This window comes from Triticum aestivum, chromosome 5D, assembly GCF_018294505.1.
Source record: "Triticum aestivum cultivar Chinese Spring chromosome 5D, IWGSC CS RefSeq v2.1, whole genome shotgun sequence".
Lineage (NCBI taxonomy): Eukaryota > Viridiplantae > Streptophyta > Magnoliopsida > Poales > Poaceae > Triticum > Triticum aestivum.
The window spans coordinates 182,477,817-182,500,371 of record NC_057808.1 but is presented as its reverse complement, the minus strand read 5'-3'; the positions used below and the strand labels follow the sequence as shown (position 1 = coordinate 182,500,371).

General features: G+C 42.9%; 1 pseudogene; it reads left to right on the top strand.

Moving 5' to 3' along the window:
• Positions 1 to 955: 955 nt before the first annotated feature.
• LOC123120396 (probable E3 ubiquitin-protein ligase HERC3) overlaps positions 956 to 22,555 on the top strand; it is a 79,278-nt pseudogene continuing 57,678 nt past the window's right edge.

The window sequence follows — 22,555 nt, the reverse complement described above, 5'->3', positions numbered from 1 at the left end:
CCAGACAGCCGGGCCACACTGTGGCTGTTAGAAGTGTAGACTATTGGATGGTGTCGTATCCATATAGGAGACCTTTTATGCCTTGGTGTGTACTCCAAGTCAATATAGGAGATTAGGTATGTTGATCCTCTTGTTGTAACCGACCATATGTAACCCTAGTACCCCTGGTGTCTATATAAATTAGAGAATTTAGTACGTAGAGGCTAGAAGAACAACCATTATCCTACTAGTCTAGGGTTTATGTCATCTGATCTCATGGTAGATCGACTCTGTAATGCTCATATACACAAGCAATATAATCGAGCAGGACGTAGGGTTTTAACTCTTAGAGAGAGCCCGAACCTGGGTAAACATCATGTCCCCGATCCCTTGTTCCCCATTGATCCAAGATCCACAGCTCGGGACCCCCTAGCCGAGATCCGCCGGTTTTGACACCGACATTGGTGCTTTCATTGAGAGTTCCACTGTCAGATCGCCAAAAGGATCGATGCCTTGCCTGTACGTCAATAACGCCATCCATGCTGAGGATGCCCCCGTCCTCAGCCACGATCTCGCGTTTGGCAGTATCATACTGCGTTCTGATCCGACCAGCCACCTCAGCCAGATTGGAAACTTTGCCCCAGGCCAGATGGTCAGATTCGAGAGCCTAGAGTTCACCGCCGGCCCCCGGGGAGACCTCGCTCTGTTAAGAACCTCGGCTCCTTTAGAAAAGTTCGCCGATTCTGATGCTTTAACATCGGGAGAGGTAAAGTCGCCAGGGGCTAGTACAACACGGAGCCCGGCCTTAAAGCCCGACTCCGCCAGATCAGCCGAGTCGATCCCGGCCAAACACAGGCCGGGCACAACCTTGAGCATCCCCATAGCGGTCACACTACGAGTCGGCCCCGAATATTCGGCAGGCATGGACCCGTCAGATCTTTCGTCATTAAACAATCTACTAGATCAGATCTGAGCTATGGGATTCTCCGATGGCCGGCCCTCGGTCTATGACCAGATCGGGCTTAAGCCCGACCACAGGGAAGTTTACATCCCACCTATCACTCACCTTGTCACCACCGTTGAAGAATCGGCCGAAGGCTCACAGCCGCTGAAATTGAAAACAAGCTACATCTCGGTTGGCGACAACCTCGCTCAGGCTCAAGGCCAAGAAGAGAGCTCGGAACCAGACTTCAATTCGAAGCATGACCTTGAGTCTGCGCCGCACTGCATGGACAACTCGGAATCCACATTCGTCATACCGGACAACCCGGGGATGATCGACACCGCTGCTAATATTCCGGATCCACTACTGATCGAAGCACGGGGTTTTGTCCCACCCACCCACCACGTCGAGTACTCCCCAAGTAATTAGGGAAACCCTGGCGCATGGGATTTGATGTACATCAAGCAGCAGCCTAGAGAAACAGTCCACCATTACTGGGCAAGATTCCTCCTGGTCAAAGATAAAATGACGGACTGCTGCGATCAAGAACTAATAGAGACCTTTCGGTACAACTGCCGGGATGAAGGAATTTTTAATGCCCTCGCCCGGTGCCATGTGCAAAGCTTCACCGAATTATCGGACCTGGTACGCAAATATTGCACCATGGAAAGAGCTTGGAAAATGCAGCAAATGCAGAGGGATTCCACCCATGCCGAGCAATCAAAAAAACTCAGGCCAAGCGCACATATCCACGGCGGTTGCTGGAATATGAGCCTGCCAGGAAGAGGAATAGATTCCTCACCAGACACAGATCAGTCCTCGATGAGTTACTGGACAAACCATGTCCCATACACTCGGCCCTGCTGAATACAAATCCAACCCACAGGCTTCGAGCTTGTTGGGTGGTCAGACAGGTGGCTAAGAGTGGCGAAGCAATCCTCGGTCTCACCCCCCTATAGACGATCAGCGACACCCCCATACAGCAACAATGATGTTCTAACGATCTATGAAACATTTTCCTCAAAAAATCAAAGGAAAAGAGCACTTCGAGAGATCGACCATGTCCACCGGGTCACAGCAACTAACTCATGGATGAACACACCGATCACGTTCAATGAGGAAGACAAACCAAGGGCTGCCCCATCTGAACACCTGTCACACTAGTCCTTGACCCCATAGTGGGTGGTTTCAGATTAACCAGGGTGCTTATGGATAGAGGCAGCGGTCTGATGGTCTCCAACGTATCTATAATTTTTTATTGTTCAATGATATTATATTATCTGTTTTGGATGTTTTATATGCATTAACATGGTATATTATATTATTTTTGGGAAGTGCTAGTTTCTGTTTTTTCCTTGTTTTTGAGTTTTATATAAAAGGAATATCAAACGGAGTCCAAACGGAATAAAACTTTACGGTGATTTTTCTTGGACCAGAAGACATCCACGGAGCCTGGAGAGGGGGCCAGAAGAGTCACGAGGGAACCACAAGCCCTCAGGCCACGCCCTAGGGGGGCGCCTCCTTGGCTTGTGGGCCCCTCGAGAGTCGTCCAACCCTAATTCATGCGCTATAAATTCCCAAATATTCCCAAACCAACAGAAGGGTCCACCAAAATACCTTTTTGCCGTCGCAAGCCTCTATTCCTGTGAGATCCCATCTTGGGGCCTTTTCCGGCACCCTGTCGGAGGGGGATTCGATCACATAGGGCATCTACATCAACTCTATTGCCCTTCCGATGAAGCGTGAGTAGTTTACCATAGACCTACAGGTCCATAGTTAGTAGCTAGATGACTTCTTCTCTCTCTTTGATCTTCAATACAATGTTCTCCTCGATGTTCTTGGAGTTCTATCAGATGTAATATTCTTTTGCGGTGTGTTTGTCGAGACCCGGTGAATTGTGGATTTATGATCAGATTATATATGATTATTATTTGAGTCTTTTCTGAACTCTTTTCTGCATGATTAAATATCTTTGTATTTCTCTTTGAATTATCGGTTTGGTTTGGCCAATTAGATTGGTTCTTCTTGCAATGGGAGAGGTGCTTAGTTTTGGGTTCAATCTTGGGGTGTCCTCACCTAGTGACATAGTAGGGGTAGCGAGGCACGTATTGTATTGTTGCCATCAAGGGTAAAAAGATGGGGTTTTGATCATATTGCTTGAGTTTATCCCTCTACATCATGTCATCTTACTTAAAGTGTTGCTCTGTTCTTATGAACTTAATACTCTAGATGCAGGGAGGAGACAGTTAATGTGTGGAGTAATAGTAGTAGATGCAGAATCGTTTTGGTCTACTTGACACGGACGTGATGCCTATATTCATAATCACTGCCTTGGATATCGTCATCACTTTGCGCTTTTCTATCAATTGCTCAACAGTAATTTGTTTACCCATCGTATGTTTTCTTTCGACAGAGAAGCCTCTAGTGAAACCTATGGCCCTCGGGTCTATTTTCCATCATATATTTTCAGATCTATAAATCAAAAAACCCAAAAATACCTTGTTGCAATTTATTTGTTTTTACTTTATTTTACGTTTTAGTAATCTTTTATACCTATCTCTATTAGATCTCACTCTTGTTCGAGACCGTGAAGGGATTGACAACCCCTTTTTCACGTTGACTGCAAGTGTTTGTTAGTTTGTGCAGGTGCATAGATTGGAGACTTGCTTGTGCCTCCTACTGGATTGATACCTTGGTTCTTAACTGAGGGAAATACTTATCTCTACTTTGCTGCATCACCCTTTCCTCTTCAAGGGAAAATCAATGCAAGCTCAAGAAGTAGCAGGAACAATTTATGGCACCGTTGCCGGGGAGGTTATACATCAAGCCTACCAAGTACCCACCGTAAACTCTCATCTCTTGCATTACATTATTTTCCATTTGCCTCTCATTTTCCTCTCCCCCACTTCTAAAACGTTTTCAGAAAAACACAAAAATATTTGCCTTTTTATTCGCCCTTCTTGCGTTCGTCTTTTCGTTTGCTTTTTGTTTGCTCGTGTGCTAGATTGCTTGTTTACTCTTATGGCTCAACTCAAAGGCTTTGATCCTTATTATAGGAAATTGGAAGAGATTGAAAATAATGCAAAAAGTTTCATGTCTTTACAATTTGAGCATAATAGTTTCTTTAGGAACGAGCTTAAAGAACATAAAACTATGATGGAATATATTAATAAAGAGCTTGATGATGTTACTAAGGAATTTTATGGTCTTAAATCTCAATTTTCTCATCTTGAAAATTCAGTAGGCCAAATTTCCGATAAAAATACTACTTTGGTAAATAAGACGGCCGCTAAACCGGAGTCTTTAAATAATACTGAAGATCTTAAAGTGATTGGTGTGACTCCTATTGAATCTTTGTTTTATAATATAAATCTTGATAAATATGGGACTGGAGATGAGTCAACTTTAGCTAGAAGGCGTCCCAATGATTCGGATTTAAAGATCTTAATATAAAGACTGATAAAAGTGGGATTGGAGAGGTTAGAACTTTAAGTAGCAAGACGTGAAAAACCGGTGATAGATGAAATTTTATACAATGAAGATTACTTGTTGAGATATTTATTTCGTCATAACCACACTTCTGATGAGAATGCCAAAAAGTAAATTCCTCCTTTAAACATGATCCAACAAGTTTTCAATGGTATTAATAAATAGTACTCTTGGATTGTAAAAGCAAACCAAGAAGGGTTTGAAGATGACCAACTTAATGATGCTAAGATTTTGGTTGATGATGTGTTCCATGTTGTCTTTGAAAAGCCTCTTGATAAGTACATCTCTAGATGAGAAGAAGAAAGATGACAACTCTTGAAACTTTGCATTACGCCTAGCTAGGGGCGTAAAGCAATAGCGCTAGTTGGGAGGCAACCCAATGGCTATCTTAGTTTTTCTAGTTCTTTTTCAGTTTTTGCTGTGCACACAATTATGCTTTTGTTATGGTCGTGTTTTTGTGTTTAAATTAGTGTTTGTGCCAAGTAAAGCCTTTGGGATGATTTGCATGATAGTTGCTTTGATTCTGTGAAAAAATAGAAACTTTTGCGCCCAGTAGAAGAATTATTGAGATTTACTGGAGCGTGATAAAATTCTGAATTTTTTACACATGAAATATATAAAAATTGCCCATGTTTTCCTAATCTTTCAGAATTTTTGGAGTTGCAGAAGTATGGTCATTCTTTGAATTACTATAGATTGTTCGTTTTTGCAAATTCTGTTTTTGTTGCGTTATTTGCTTGTTTTGATGAATCTATGGATTGTATCTGGGGGTATAAGCCATGGCGAAGTTAGAATACAGTAGGTATAATGCAATAATAAAATATGAATGGGTTTACAACAGTACCTAAAGTGGTGATTTGCTTGATTATACTAACGGATCTCATGAGTTTTATGTTGAGTTTTGTGTGCTGAAGTTTTCAAGTTTTGAGTGAGATCACGATGGGTGAAGGAATAAGGAATGGAAAGAGCCTAAGCTTGGGGATGCCCAAGGCACCCCAAGGTAATATTCAAGGACTCCCAAGCATATAACTTGGGGATGCCCCGGAAGGCATCCCCTCTTTCCTCTACCAACTATCGGTAAATTACTTGGAGCTATATTTTTATTCATCACATGATATGAGTTTTGCTGGAGTGTCGTGTATTATATTAGGCTTCGTTTGCTTTTTAGTTTTCCACAATCATCTTTAATGAACACACCTTTTTGAGATGGACACACATTATTCGTGATTTGTTAGAATACTCTATGTGCTTCACGTACATCTTTTAAGCTAGGTAGTTGCTCTAGTGCTTCACTTATATCTTTTAGAGAAATGTTTAAGCAACGCTGCGGTGGGAGTTGGAAGCTGGTTCTTAGGTTCATAATGGAAGGTGAAGCATGCTGTCGTTCAGAAAAGTCTCAAGCAATTGCTGGACCAGGTCACAACATCGCTGTGACAACAAGTGGTGCTGCATACACTTTTGGGTCCAACAACTCTGCCAACTTGGCCATGCCACTTTAGAAGAGGATTAGAGACCACGTCCTATCAGGTGCTTCTGGAATTTACAGTTACCATGAATTTAACCATGACTCAAATGTCTCTGAGAAGAGTGTTAAGCTTGTTTTGGTACTCTTGTAGATAATTGCAGGGGGTTTGAATTATTCAGGTAGCAGCAGGAGCAGGACGTATAATGCTTGTCAGTGATGCTGGTAGGGTGTATGCATTTGGGAACGATTCTTTCAGAGAGGTAGAATTTGGGAATCAAGGTTCAAGGGTTGTGACTACACCACAAATGGTAGAATCAATGAAGGACATGTACATTGTACAAGCAGCAATTGGCAACTTCTTTACTGCCATTTATCCCGGGAGGGATGTGTGTATAAGTTTTCTTGGGGCAGTGACATGAAGCTTGGTCATCAGACAGAGCCAAACGATGTGCAGCCTCATCTTCTCACAGGCCCTCTTGACAACATTCCATTTGTGCAGATAGATGTAGGCTATTGCTATCTCCTTGCTCTCGCATGCCAACCAAGTGGCCTGTAAGATTTTCCATCCCAAACAACATGTGATCATCGATATGATGCATGACATGCTATTTTTTATGAAGGTGGTTCTTCTAATTTGCCTTTAGCCTCGCACTTTGATTAATTTTACAATGAATCTAATAGGTAATCATGGTAAACAATATATCGTTCGAGAGAGTGCAAATCCGTCATTGTTTAATCGCATCATAACTTCTTTATTGGACATAAGAAGGATTCGTCCAAACCTCTTTACATTCATGTTTCTAATGTACAACATAAGTTCTGCAAATAGCCTAATGCGGAGCATCCTGTGGTCATACCCATGGACTTACCTACGTCTCCCGTGACACCACATGGACCAATGACTAGAGCTCGAGCAAGGGCTGTTGAAACCAAGGCAAACTCGCTCCTCTTCGAACTACTACTTTCCACATGTGAGACATGGCTACTACCTCAACCGGAGACCCTATGTGTGATCAGGTACTTAGAGGCAAGCCATGGAACAACTACATCCAACGGACAAGATGGCGAGAGCACCAAGTACAAGGACCAAGAAGAGGAGCTGCCAGAAACCCTACAACCATCGGACGACCGAACCAGGCCGGACGCCTGACGCCTGAAGTGCCAGCCAGCCAGCCCAAGTCCCAGCCAGCGTACGCTACAGAGGTCGGACAACTGACACATACCGGATGTCTGACACCTCCCAGCTTCCGGACGACCGAGCCCCTCTGGACATCCGGTGTCACCCAACAGAAGAGAAATTAACGGAAGTCCGAAGACCTCCGGACGACTGACGACCAGACATCCGACCCCGACCAAAAATCTGACGCCGACCCATCCGAGCCAAAATATCGGACGATCGGACCCTCGCGAGCCACCGGACGTTCGGTAGTGACCGGACGACCGACGCCTGTCTGCGTATAGAGTGTTGGGCCGAGGCCCATGTACCCCTTCGCCCCTCTAGACTATATATACGACTCGACCTCCACTTTTCTAGGGTTAGCATTGGTTTAGCTCATATGAGAGATAGAGCTTTGCTCACCCACTTGATACATACTCCATTGGAGACTGAGGCCTCCGCGGAGAAGATCCCAAGTGGATTGAAGACCCCAAAAGGGAAGATCCCCTAGTGGATTCAAGACCTCCTCTTGGAGAAGAACTAGCTACTTGTATCCTTCCTTTGTTGTCTTTGGATCGTTGTGACCTCTTTGTGTTCATGGATCTAGCACATGTGTGATCATTTCCCATTGATTTGAGTATTTCCCCTCGTGTTTTCCCTCGTGTGTTTGTTGTGTTCGTCGTGGAATCCCCTCCAAATCGTGAAAGATCAGCCCTAGGGTTCCACCCTACATCATCTTGGTATCATGAGCCAAGGTTGATCACGAATTTGGAGCCCCTACCCCTCTTTTCTGGACTAATTTTGTTGATTTTGTCCCAATTTCAAAAATCCCCACAAAAATAGCCCCAATTTTTTTTTGTGATTTGTTGGTGTGATGAAGTTTTGTTGCATTTGATCCATGGATTTTCTTTGCCACGAGTGGATCTAACTTTTCGCCATCATTTCCCAAATTTCCATCCACAAATTCGTCCAATTTTGACCAAATTTTGCTTCTCCACCACAAACCCTAGAAGTTCATCCCGTGCCCAAATAGCCCAGGCACCGGACGACTGACAGCCTCCGATCGTCCGACCACCACCGGACATCCACTACTGGAATCAGGATCTTTGCCATCAGCCATGTCTTTGCCGTCAGCTAGCGGATGGCAAAGACCTTCTTTGCCGTCAGCTCAATAGAAGCTGACGGCAAAGACCGTATTTGCCGTCAGCCAAGTCTTTGCCGTCCTCCAGCGGATGGCATATAGTGTTTGCCGTCCGCTAGCAGACGGCAAAGAATGAGGGTGGCCCACTACCGACAACCACCTAACGGACACTGTCTTTACCGTCCGCTAGCAGACGGCAAAGAAAGTGGCCAAGCTAACGCCCGTTAGCTAGGATCTTTGCCATCTGCTGGCGGACAGCAAAGAACCGTGCCCTAACTAAAATCCATATCGACGCCCGCCCGCGCCCCACATATGTCCCCTCTCTCTCTCTGCGCCCGCGCCCGAGCCGCTGCCGCCCCGCACCATCCCGCCCCCGTGTCGCCGCCGCCCCGCGCCACCCCCGTTACCGCGCCGCCCCAGCAGCCCCGGTGACCCCCTTCCCCGCCCCGTGCCATCCCCGTCGTCACGCCGCGCCGCCCCGTGCCCGAGCCGCTGCCGCCCCGCACCATCCCGCCCCCATGCCGCCGCCGCCCCGGGCCACCCCTGTCGCCGCGCCGCCCCAGCAGCCCCGGTGACCCCCTTCCCCGCCCTGCGCCATCCCGTCGTCGCGCCACGCCGCCCCGTGCCCGAGCCGCCGCCGCCCCACGCCACCCACGTCACCGCGGCACCCCCTCCTCCACCCCGGTGGCCCCGGCGCCCCTCTGCTCCACCACCGCGGCCGCCCTGCCGCTCTGGCGCTCCCTCCTCCACTAGGCGGCCCCGGCGCCCCTCTACTCCACCACCGCGGCCTCCCCGCCGCTCCAGCGCCCCCTCCTCCACCCGGCCGCCCCGGCGCCCCTCTCCTCCACCACCGCGGCCGCCCCACCCCTCCGGCGCCCCCTCCTCCACCCGGTGAGACCTCTTGTATTTTTTCTGTTTTTGTTTCTGTATTTTAAGTTTAGTTTAGGTTTGGTTTAGTTTAGGTTTACTTTAGTTTAGGTTTAGAGCATAGATAGCCAGATTTCTCAACTCATTGGCATATAATGAATTATTATTGTTATATTATTAATAGATGATGGAACAAAAACTATTTCCCTTCAAAGTGAAAAATCTTTCAGTGAAGTAAATATTAGTGCACGAGTTCTTTTGTATACAAGAAAAAAATATTGGCATGTCTTGGTAGGTACGTGGCAACCGTATCATCAGAGTTAAACTTTAGAATTAGTATTTGTGATAAATGAATTCAAATGCATTTCCAACAGAAAATGTAATACACATATCTAGTGAACTGTAAATGAAAGTTATCCACGGACTCCTTGAAGGGGTTGTAGAAAAGATTATGAAACTAATAGTGAGAAGAGCAAAAGCTTTCCTCAAATTCCTTTGCATATATTCAAATTCATCAATCAGCAACACTCGAATTAGTCTAATTTGAGAAAACAACAAGGCATGCATATTGCTTATGGAATCTGTCATAAGAGGCAAACTATACTCGTCTTTTCCTTTTCTTTTTTGCGGAAATGCAAACTATACATTCTGATTTGCATACAAAGTAAATTGATTTTACGACACTACACCCTAGAGCCACCTAAAATATGGTGCAACTATGATTTGTTGCCACAAGTATTCCAATGTGATCACACCAGAAGGAACTTTAGGTTTAGTTTTGGTTAAGAAGAAAGAAGAAAGATGAAAAAAAGAAGAAGATAAAGAGGAGAAAGAAGAAGTGTATTTTCCCCCTATTTTTATATTACTCTTCTCTTTTTTTCAACATTTTCAGTTTTCTTTCACGTCTAAAGAAATCCCTAGTTTTGAAGAGTGCCAATTGCCATTGCCAACTAACCTACCAAATTAACTAAGTGTTGTTGATGTTGTTGAGCACAAGTGCATTGCTTTTTTTCTCTCAGTTTTCTTTCATGTCTAGAAACTTGGCTCTATGTTTATAGATATGCTTCTAGCTAGATACTAATTGGTCTCTTCTGCTGCTTATTAGAGATGGGGGGAGGCCGTCACCGCAGGCTCCACTCTGCCACACCGGAGTACGAGTTGGATGCTTTTGAGTTCTTCAGTATCATACTTGGGTCTTCCTCCAAGAGGCAGGTATATAAAAGGAGAGATCTCCCCTTCACCCATCTCATTATGATAACTCTGCTGTTTGCTACATCACTCCTTGTCCCAAACTGCAGAGGCTGCCGACACTTTTATGAACATGCTGGGTGAAGATCCACCAAATAATGTGAAGCTGCGACAGGCCGGCAGTGGGTTTCGCAGGCTGTGGGACGTGGGGTTGGTGATCAAGGAGGGCCACATGTACCTGTGTCGTGGCTGGGAGAAGTTCTACCATGCCTACGACCAGCGGCTGTGGTACTTCCTTCTCTTCAGGTACGACGACGACGCCACCATGCTCATCGTGAAGGTGTTCAACGCGACTATGTGTCGCATGCGCTACGCTGAGGACGATGATGCCAGTACGTTCTGCCTCTTCTTATTCCTCTACATTTGGCTTTGTCTCGCATCGTTGTTAACAGTCATTAATTGTTGCATTTGGACAGGCAATGGGAGCAGCAGCAGTGACACTGGCTACAGCCAAAGCAGCAGCGATTCTGGCTATAGCAAAAGCAGCAGCGATTCGGGCTCCAGCAAAGACAGCAAGGAGGATGATCCGGACTGGAGTGGGGAAGAAGAGGAGCAGAGTGGGCATCAGGCTGAGGATGACCTAGCGATGGTGGTGGCTGACCAAGGGCAAGAGATGGTGGTGGCGCACCATGGGCAAGAGATGGTGGTGGCTGAGGATGACCTAGCGATGGTCGTGCCTGTCCTGCCTGAAGATGGCCTCGCGATGGTGGTGGTACCTGACAATGACCTCGCGCCGGTGGTGGCGTCGGCGATCGCACAGCTGGGCGGCATGACCATGCCAATTGTGGTAGAAGACTACATCCCACTGCCTCCACCGCCTCGCCGCTCTTGGCGCATCAGGCTGAGGAAGGAGAAGGAGAAGAACAATGAGAACTGAACTATGTCAGGTATGTCAGATCTCCAAAATGATCTATATATAGTTAGCTCTAATATGCTTAGTTACCTATATTAGCTCTAATATGCTTAGTTACATATGTTAGCTCTAATATGCTAAGTTATCTCTACTATGCTTAGTTTCCTATAGGTTAGCTCCAAAATTACTTATGTTAGCACAAAATGGCCAAGTTTACATAATAAGCTTATAGTCTTCTTCTTCTTCTTCTTCTTCTCCAAAATGACATAAGTTAGCTCTAATATGCTTAGTTCACTCAAAGATGGCATAATTAGCTAGGTTGGCTCCATTTTACCTAAGTTGGCTCTAATATGCTAAGTTATCTCTACTATGCTTAGTTTCCTATAGGTTAGCTCCAAAATTACTTATGTTAGCACAAAATGACCAAGTTTACATAATAAGCTTATAGTCTTCTTCTTCTTCTTGTCCAAAATGACATAAGTTAGCTATAAGTTAGCTAATATGCTTAGTTCACCCAAAGATGGCATAATTAGCTAGGTTGGCTCCATTTTACCTAAGTTGGCTCTAATATGCTAAGTTATCTCTAATATGCTTAGTTTCCTATAGGTTAACTCCAAAATTACTTATGTTAGCACAAAATGACCAAGTTTACATAATAAGCTTAATTATAGTCTTCTTCTTCTAGTCTTCTTCTAGTATTCTTCTAGTCAACTTCTTCTTCTTCTTCATTTTCTTCTAGGTTAGCTCCATTTTACTTAAGTATGCTTACTTCTTATAGTCTTCTTCTTCTTTATTTTCTTCTTCTTTTTCTAACATCTTGTTTATCATTTGCAGATTTGATTTAATTCACGGAAGCTTGCATGGATGGAGTGCTTCTTTCCCATTTGTGCTTTTATAGATGGAGTGCTTGTTTGGATGAACTATGTTTCTTTTGTATCGATGAACTATGCATGTATGGTAGGATGACACTATTGTAATATGTATGGTTGGATGCATGTATGTGGAACTTGCTATGTATGGTTGATGGAACTATGCATGTATGATGAAATTATATGTGTTGGATATCTCATATGTTTGTTGTGAACTTGCCAAGTGAAAAATATATATGTATCATCTATTTGCTGTGAAAATGGTTGGGTATAAGAAAAAATAGAAAAAAGAGGCAATGCAGGCTCTTTGCCGTCTGCCACCGACGGCAACGGGCTCTTTGCCGTCTGCCGCGGACGGCAAAGAAGCCACGTGGCAACCACCTGTGCTTCCTGGCAGCTGACCCATTTGGTCAGTTTGCCTACAGTGGCAGACGGCAAAGGCTTGATGCTCTTTGCCGTCAGCGACGGATGGCAAAGGCTGCCGTTAGCCGCCTAACGGACTAACAGCGAATTTATTGCCGTCGGCTTTCTTTGCCGTCCGCCGCTAATGGCAAAGGCCCCTTTGTCGTCCGCTTCAAAAAGCAGACGGCAAAGAAGCTCTTTGCCGATGCCTTCTTTGCCGGAGCCTTTTGCCGTCCGCGGCAGACGGCAAAGGCCTTTGCCGTCCGCCATCCTTGCCTTTGCCGTCTGCCGTGGCAGATGGCAAAGTAGCTGATTCCTGTAGTGATCCGACCGAACCTGACGAAACGTAAATTTTCCCCCGAAAATTTTTAGCCACCCACTACACTTTCCGCACCACCACTCCATAACCCCTCATTGCATTGCCGCATACCACCACCGCTTTCCGCAACCACCATCGCTTACCCGCTACCAACTCCGACAACTTTGACACGTTTTGTTCTTTGAGAATTTGAGCTGCAGTTTTTGTTTCCTAACGTGTTTCGGCTACTTAGGGACGGTTCAACAATGACATCACCGTAGCTCATCTTCGACACGGACTTATCATTGACAATGACAGCTTCACCATTTTGACACCATCAGCCGCAAGCAAGGGCGGTAACCTCGATGACACCTTTATGTACTCCTTGCCATCGCATTGATAACCTCATAGCCATTTTTGCGTCACTTCCCTATCGAGACTAGCCATTTGAGTATTGCCCAGCAACGTTACTTGTGCACATTAGTGATCATAGTTCCCATCGCATACATAACACATCATCTTGGTACAAGCATCTTGACATCATCTCTTGTGTCACAAGGTTGTCACCCCATATACACAATTGCTATCTTGGTTCGTGAAGTTTTGCATAAGTGTCCAAAGAAAGACCTCACAAGAGAAAGAGCCAACAAACTTTTAAGCAAAATAGAAAGATAAACAAAGAGATTTTAAGCAAGAACCATAGCATCATGCTACATTAAGATTGTCATACTCGATCATCTTGGATCATATCACCGGAACACCATACATATAGCATACTTGGGATAGAAATCATTGCATTTTTGCTTTATAGGTTGTGCACAAGTCTCGTATCCGCCTATTGTGCAATCGTGCTAGCGTCTCTCTAGAGTTGTGCAACAAGAGCATTTTCCGTGCTTTCCACATTTTGAGCTCGTTCCTTGGTTGCACGACCCCATTTATCTATCCGTGAGTGTATTCCACTATGCCACATATTGCTATTGGTCTACTTGTTGCATTTGCGAATTTGTGAATCTTATTCAACATTATTGAATCTTGATAACAATCACATATATTTTGTGCCAGCATCCTCACCAAGCTCCACTAAAGGCTTTATTTGTGTAGGTGTGAGAAATCGACGAGATCCGGTACCAATTGTGCTATTTGCTTGTTAAACTATTGAGTGATCATTGATCCATTTTCAACATTGGGTAAGGTACATTTGGTCTAGTTCTTTTCATTCTCCAACTCACATTTGCTTGAGATGATGGATAGGCCAACTACTTCTTTGAATCCACTCTTCATCGAGCAAGATGAGGACCCGAACATCTACGTCACCGAGAACCACCTCTTCGGCGCGCAAAGAGCTTTGCATCAAGAGAATGAAGCATTGGGCGACCGCATCGACCTACTCGCTACCGACTTGCGACAATCCAAGCAACGTACAAGAGACTACTTCGACACATCGATGGCATCTCTCAAGGAAGACATACGAGCCATCATGGTCAATTGTTCTTCCACATCATCATGATATTCAAGAAGGATCCACTAAAGTCGACATTCTTCGCAACCTTCTTCGGATGCAAGTCCTCCTCGAGCTCGTTCGCTACGTCGCCAAGACCATGAAGATCATCAAGCTCCACAAAACCCATTCCATGGCAATGGTTTACAAGGCTGTCTCTATGAGCGCTAACGCCTACGGCAACAAGCTAATGAACCTCCGATCCAAGAGCAAGCTCCAATACGCCAAGATCGACAAGAAGAACAAGATGGTGATGCCCTTCAACAATAGAAACAACGTCATGAGGAACAAGCCCTTGAAGCCCAACAAGCTCTACGTGCATCAACCCAAGCCGTCCGTGCACGCAACCGGGAACAAGACGAGGCTATCCGCCATGAGCACCAAGAAGAAGCCGCCTGTCGTGAAGAGCTTCAAGAGATGAGGAACCATGCAAGAATTCCACTCCCTCAATGCCAAGCTAATCAAGCAGAGTACGAGGAGCAAGAGGCTCAAGACCCTCCTCCACGACAAGAGCATCCTCATCATCACCATCGATCCCAACACAATGAAGAGCAACGCTATGGGAGGCTCAAGTTCACCATGCCTAAGTTCTCCGAAAGCAACGGTCCCGAAGACTACCTTTCATGGGCATTGAAAGTTGACAAGATCTTTCGCTTGCACAACTATGAAGAAGAAAATAAGATCACCATGGCATCTCTTGAGTTCCAAGACTATGTCCTCATTTGTTGGGAGCAACTCATTGAGAGGCGAGAAGCAAAAGGTGACCCACCAATCACAACATGGGCTCAAATGAAGGATGTCATGGGAGCGTGCTTTGTACCCATGTACTATAGCCGCGACCTCTTCAAGAAGCTACAACTCCTCAAGCAAGGCACAAAGTCGGTTGAAGGGCCAATTCTTTTGCTAGCTTCTAGAATAAGCTGGATAAGATGCCTCCTAGCTAACTTATTCTAAAAACCCAACCAAATTTATTTATTTAGAAGCCTACTAATTAACAATTGACTAATAGGCTTCTAAAAAATATGTTTGGTTGGGCTTCGAGAATAAGCTGGGTAGGGGGCAGCTTATTCTAGAAGCCCAAAAAAGCCACCAAAAGAACTGGCCCAAAGAGTATTACAAGGAAATGGAGATTGCCATGATAAGAGCAAATGTCACGGAAGATGAGGAGCAAACCATGGCACGTTTCTTGAATGGACTCAACCATCCTATCAAGAAGATTTCCGACTTCCAACCCTATTCCAACCTCATCGAGCTAGTGCACCAAGCTACCAAGGCGAAGCGACAGTGCAAGAAGACTACAAGTATGCCAAGTACTCTTCGAAGAAATAAGGCTCCTACAACCAAGCTTCAACGACTACATTGCCTTCTACCTCAACCAAACCTTCTACAAGCAACGGCGACAAGTCAAGTTACAAGCAAACTTCGACACCTTCAAGACCTCCTCCTACTACAAGCCACTTCAAGCCTAGAGCTTCATCATCTACAACTCCACCGGATGAGGCCATCAAGACAAGTTCCATCAAATGATTCACATGTGGAGGCCGAGGCCACAAGACATTTGAGTGCGCCAACCAGCGCACCATGATCGCCAACGACGATGGCACATACGAATCCATGAGTGAAGAAGAAATGGAAGCTCTTGAGCATGTGGCTATGCACCAGCAAGTGAATGAAGATGAAGATGAAAAAGTCTTTTGTGACAATGATTCGATCCCCACTCTCATTGTCTCCAAGGTCGTCACACTTCAACACCAACAAGCGGAAGACCAACATTGCCACATCTTCCATACCAAAGCGGGCATCCACGTCGTTCCATGAAGGTAATCATTGACAGAGGAAGTTGCCACAACTTGGCAAGTGAAGAGCTGTGTTCCAAGCTACAATTGGTCAAGATGAAGCATCCTCATCCCTACAAGGTCCAATGGCTTAGCGACTCCGGTACCATCCACGTCGAGCATACCGTTCAATTCTCCTTCAAGATTGGAGCTTACGAAGACACCTTGGAGTGTGATGTGGTTCCTCATACGTCTCCAACGTATCTATAATTTATGATGTATTCATGTTGTTATTTCATCATTCTTGGATGTTTTACAGTCATTTTATAGCAACTTTATATCATTATTTGGAACTAACCTATTGACCCAGTGCCCAGTGCCAGTTGCTATTTTTTGCTTGTTTTTTACATCACGGGAAATCAATACCAAACGGAGTCCAAACGCAAAGAAAATCCACGGGGATTTTTTATGGGCCACAAGACATCCATTGGGCCAGAGCTGCACCTGGGGGATACCCCGAGGGGGGCACAACCCACCAGGGCGCGCCAGGCCCCCCTGGCGCGCCCAGGTGGGTTGTGCCCACCTCGGTGGCCTCCCGCACCCCTTCTTTGCACTATAAATTCTCAAATATTCCGAAACCCATCGGGGTTAATCTAGATCAGAAGTTCCGCTGCCGCATGGCTCCATAGCCACCGAAAACCAATCTAGACCCGTTCTGGCACCCTGCCGGAGGGGGGAATCATATTCGTTGGCCATCTTCATCATCCCGGCGGCCACCACGATGAGGAGGGAGTAGTCCACCCTCGGGGCTGAGGGTTTGTACCAGTAGCTATGTGTTTTATCTCTCTCTCTCTCTCTCTCGTGATATATATCATGGGCTTTGTTAATATAGTCAGATCGTATGATGTTTCTCCCCTCTATACTCTTGTTGTGATGAATTGAATCTTTACCCTTGAAAGTTTTGTCATGTTGGATTGAATATTCAGAGATGAGAACACATGATATATGTCTTGCGGTATGAATACTTGAGGTGACAATTGGGGTATCTTATTGATTCACTTCATATATGTTATGGCATTCAACTCGCGGATTCCCGCGGTGATATTGGGGTAATCTATGCTTAGGGGTTGATGCACGTTTTTCTCCGACGAAAACTTAGGGGTCTCTTTATAGTTCTTTGTGTGGACTGAGCATTATGAATATGAACTTGCTTTGGTGTTATCTTAGTACGGACTCTAGGATAGATCGAACGGAAAAAATAGCTTTGTGTTATTTTAGTACGGACTCTTGAATAGATCAAACGGAAAGAATAGCTTTGAGGTGGTTTCGTGCCCTACAAAAAATTCCTATCTTTTGTTCTCCGCTAATAGGAACTCGGGAGTGATTCTTCGTTACACTTTGAGGGATAATCATATGATCCAACTATGTTAGCATTGTTGAGAGGTTGCACTGGTGAAAGTACGGACCCTGGGCCTTGTTTTTAAGCATTGCAATACCGTTTTTGTGCTCGTTTACTATTTGCTACCTTGTTGTTTTTATTTATTCAGATTATAAAAGTATATTTCTTCCATCCGTATTACACTTTTATTACCATCTCTTCGCCGAACTAGTGCACCTATACAATTTGCCATTGTATCGGGTGTGTTGGGAACACAAGAGCTTTCTTGTATTTGGTTGCAGGGTCATTTGAGAGAGACCATATTCATCCTACACCTCTCACGGATTGATAAACCTTAGGACATCCACTTGAGGGAAAATTGCTACTGTCCTACAAAACTCTGCACTTGAAGGGCCAACACGTGTCTGGAAGATTAAAGTTGCGTAGTAGACATCAAGCTCTTTTCTGGCGCCGTTGCCGGGGAGGTGAGTGCTTGAAGGTATATCTTTAGATCTTGCAATTGAATCTTTTAGTTTCTTGTTTATCACTAGTTTGGTCTATAAAAGAAAACTAAATAAAAAATGGAATTTAGTTTGCATCATATTATTGATCATCTTTATAATATCTTTTGAAAATGATGCATCGGAGAATTGTGCTCAATTGTTAGAAGAAGAAGTCAATATAATGCTTGGCACAAAATATTTGAATGATGAGCATGATTGCAATGTTGTTAGTGTGAATTCTTTGAATATCCAAAATGCTAATGATGATTGCACAAGTCATGACAAAATGTTTCTTATAAGCATGTCACTTTTTGCGGAGTAAACTGGGAGTGCCTTTGCACACCAAAAAGGGAAGATAAATTTTGTAATAAGCATAAATATTTATAAACAAGAAAGTTGCAAGAGAGGCTAGATGATTGTGCTGAAAGATTTAATTTTTTCGCCATCCTTGTGAACTTTGCAATGAACATGGTCATTTAAATCTCCAATGCCAATTCTTCCATGATCAAATCATGTCCAAACATTGTGATAACTTGATTACCCTTGAGCATCATAAAGAGCTTGGTCTTCTTTTGGGGTATGAAGAAATGAAACGCATAACTAAGGGTATTCCAAAATTTAATCTCGAAAGATTTCTTGATTTTGATCTAGAGGAAATTTATATGTTTTGTGCGGTGAATTGCATTGAGAATCCTTATATTGCCAACTAGCTAAAGTCAAGATAACAAATAGAATATGAACGGAGTACTAATGAAATGGAAAATATTTCCCAAAACCCTCCTAGTGTTTATTATGATGAATCAGGTAATGAGGAGGAGCTTCCTATCCAACCAATCTCATCAATAAGAAGCTTGAAAATATTAATCAAACCCACACATGATGTGGTGAAGAAGAAGAAAATAAGAAAGAAGAGAGTTAAAAGGTATCTCTCCCAAATAATGTTGCTCCTATTATTGTTGTGCCTCACAAAAATGAATCAAAAATAATTATGGAAGATGATGCACTTGATGATGATTTTGCTATGCCTATTGCTTGTTATGATGATTATGATTGGGAAGATAATGATACTTCTTATAATATTGGAAATCTTTTTGGCACCAACTTGGGAAATTATGATGATAGAAATTGTTATACCGTTGGTGCTATTCATACTATTAATGATGAGAGTGATTATGCTTATGATATGCCAAGCCACAAGCTTGGGGATGCTATGTTTGATGAGGATGACATGTTTGAGAATTTATTTGCTGAAATTAATGTTTGACCCGAGCTTGGGGAGGCTATGTTTAAGGAAGATGATCATTTTAGTCCCCCGGTCAAACTTATTTTGATGATAGCATGCCTCCTATTTATGATGATTACATTGATAAAAGTGGGTTTGGAAGAGTGTCAACTCTAGGTAGTAGTGATCCCACTATTTTGGAGGGTGTTGAATCTCATCAAAATATTGATCAAAGTGGATTTGGAGAGGTCATGACTTTATTTAGTGATACATCCACTATTTTTGAAGAGGTTTCAACTTACTATGGCAATAAAGTTGCTTTCTATGATGATTATTATGATGACATGTATGCCATAGAGAGTAATGAATTTTCTATGCTTGTGGATCATGAAAAGAATGCTTTATGTAATGGTTATATTGATGAACATATTCATGACGCTACTGAAAATTATTATGAGAGAGGATGTTATGATGCATGATGTTCTCTTTATGTTTCAATTCTTATCTTTTATGCGAGCATCATTGAAATCATCATGCCTAGCTAAAAGTCATTAAAGAAAAGCGCTTGTTGGGAGACAACCCAACACTTTTACCTACTGTTTTTGTGTGTTCACATGATTATTCTACTGTATTAATCATGTTTTATATCTTTTGTTTCAATAAAGTGCCAAGTAAAGCCTTTGGGATCATGTTGGGTGATAGTTGATTTGACCCTGCTGAAAAACAGAAACTTTTGCGCTCACGAAAAAAGGCCTCATTTCTAACAGAAGAGTGCTATTGAGTTGATTCTTCTTTCAGAAGTTTAATATAAAAATTTCTCACGTGGTCCCAATTTTTTAATAATTTTTGGAGTAGCAGAAGCATGGTAGTTATCCAGATCATTACAGACTGTTCTGTTTTTGACAGATTCTGTTTTCAATGCATAGTTTGCTTTCTTTCTTGTTTCTGTAGCTTATATTGCTCAATAAAAATTGTGGGAACGATATGATAAATTAGGAATTGTGTGAGAACAATTATGAATCTTGTCTTTGACATTACCAAAAGTGAAATGGTTTGCTCTTTATCATACTAACCTCTCTCACAAAGTTTCGTTAAGTTTTATGTGATTGAAGTTTTCAAATTTTGGGTGAGATGAAAATATGAGGAGAATAAGGAGTGACAAGACCCTAAGCTTGGGGATTCCCAAGGCACACCGAGTTAATATCCAATGAAGATCCAAGCAACTAAGCTTGGGGATGCCCCGGAAGGCATCCCCTCATTCGTCTCCAACATTATCGGTAACCTCACTTGGAGCTATATTTTCATTCGTCACATGATATGTGTTTTGCTTGGAGCGTCAATTTATTTTGTTAGGATTTGCTTGATTTTATTTAGAATAATGTTTTGCATCTTTTATTTCAATAAAAGTGGCATTGATAGCCTTTGCCATGCTTATCTTGCAAGTATACTTGTTGCTGTTTGGAAACAGAAAGTTTATCGATGTTGCAAAAACTCCCGAGGAGAGTCAGAGTGTGGTAAAATGGTGAAACTTTTTGCATAATGAGCTCTGATAAATTTTCTACAGTGTGGTAGAATTTCATAATGTTTGGAGTTGAATAAGTATTGATACTCATGCATTCTTTACAGACAGTACTGTTTTGGCAGATTGCTGTTATGTTTACATTGTTTGCATATGTTTGCTTGTTAACGATTCTATTTGAGGATAGGAGTATTAAATATGCAGAGGGATTTAGTATGCAATGTTGAATAATAATTTTAGTGATTTGCTACAGTAGAGAATAATAAGGTTTTTGCATTTCTTTATACTAACTTATCTCACGAGTTCTTGTTGAGTTTTGTGTGGATGAAGCTTTTGAGATTTAGGAAAACCGTGATATGAGAAGAATTAAGGCGACACAAAAGCTCAAGCTTGGGGATTCCCAAGGCATCCAAATATAATATTTCAATAAGTCTCAAGCATCTAAGCTTGGGGATGCCCCGGTAGGCATCCCACCTTTCTTCTTCAACAATTATCGGTTAGTATCGGTTGAGCCTAAGTTTTTTGCTTCTTCACATGATGTGTGCTATCCTTGAAATGTCATTTTATTTTGTTTTGCTTGCTATTTGAATAAAATACTTAGATATGAAAACTTTAAATAAGAGAGAGTCCTCAATTAGCTACCCATTTGCTTAACTACTCGCATGATCTTCACTTTTATCTCTTTGGAGTAGCTTGTCATTTACTCTTGTGCTTCACTTATATCCCATGAGTAAATTGTTGAATGAATTGAATATCATGTAGTTGAAATCATATCATGCCTAGTGGTAGCTTCACATTTGGGTTTAGAAAGTGAAACCTTTTGAGGCTTGACAATCACAATATTGGTCATACAAGCAATTCACGAATAATTAGTATAAGGAAGAGAACTTTCACATGCAAATACACAATCATGGAAATCTTTTGTGATTGTGAGCCCCCATCAAAATATTATATGCCATAAAATGTTGACATTGGAAAAGGAAGACAACATAATGATTTATGTTTGCTCATATTCACATGGAAGTCATACTGTCATAGATCCTTCGACATGTGGTGCTTGCCTCCCATCTTTGCTAGCCAAAAATTCCGCACTAAGTAGAGATACTATTTGTGCATCTAAAAACCCTTAAACCCAAATCTTATTTTCAAAAGTCCACCATACCTACCTAAGGATTGAGCAAGATCCTTCAAGTAAGTTGTCATCGGTGCAATTAGGCAATAATTTTTTTTCTAAAAGTGTTAGATCATTTAGTGTAAGAGAAAATTGAGCGTTATACGAACTTATGATGGTAAAGTAATAAAAGCGACGGACTGCATAATGGCAATATAACGTGACATTCTTTTGCACTAAGGGGTTGAGCATACAAACAAATAAGCGCATGGCAACCTCTGCTTCCCTCTGCGAAGGGCCTATCTTTTAATTTTTAGTATTTATTTTTATGCAAAGAGTCAAAGTTATTCTCTCTATTCCTTTTTATTTTTATCTCTTGGCAAGCATCATGTGGGGAGGAAAGATCTAGGCACATATGTCCAGTTGAATATGGGTAGCATTAGTTATTATTGTTGACATCACCCTTGACGTGAATACGTTGGGAGGCAAAACAATAAGCCCCTACCTTTCTATGTGCCCGGTTGAAATGTTTTGCTCATGTGTATGCGGTGAGTGTTAGCAATCATAAAAAACTATATGATGGTTGAGTATGTGGAGATCTTACTTAAACTCTGTTGAATAAGTTGAATTGCAATTGCTTGGTGACTAAGAACATAGGTTGTTGAGTTTCAAGAGAGTTCATTGTTTGAACCTTAACATGTGAATTGGTCGCCACTATAGCATGAGAAGTTTTATAAGAAAGAATTGTTGTTATGATGCTAGGAAAAGTGATTGAAATTGTCTTTGGTCAAACTTATGCACTTTGCTAGCATTCACACTTCATAAATTATTTCTTTTAT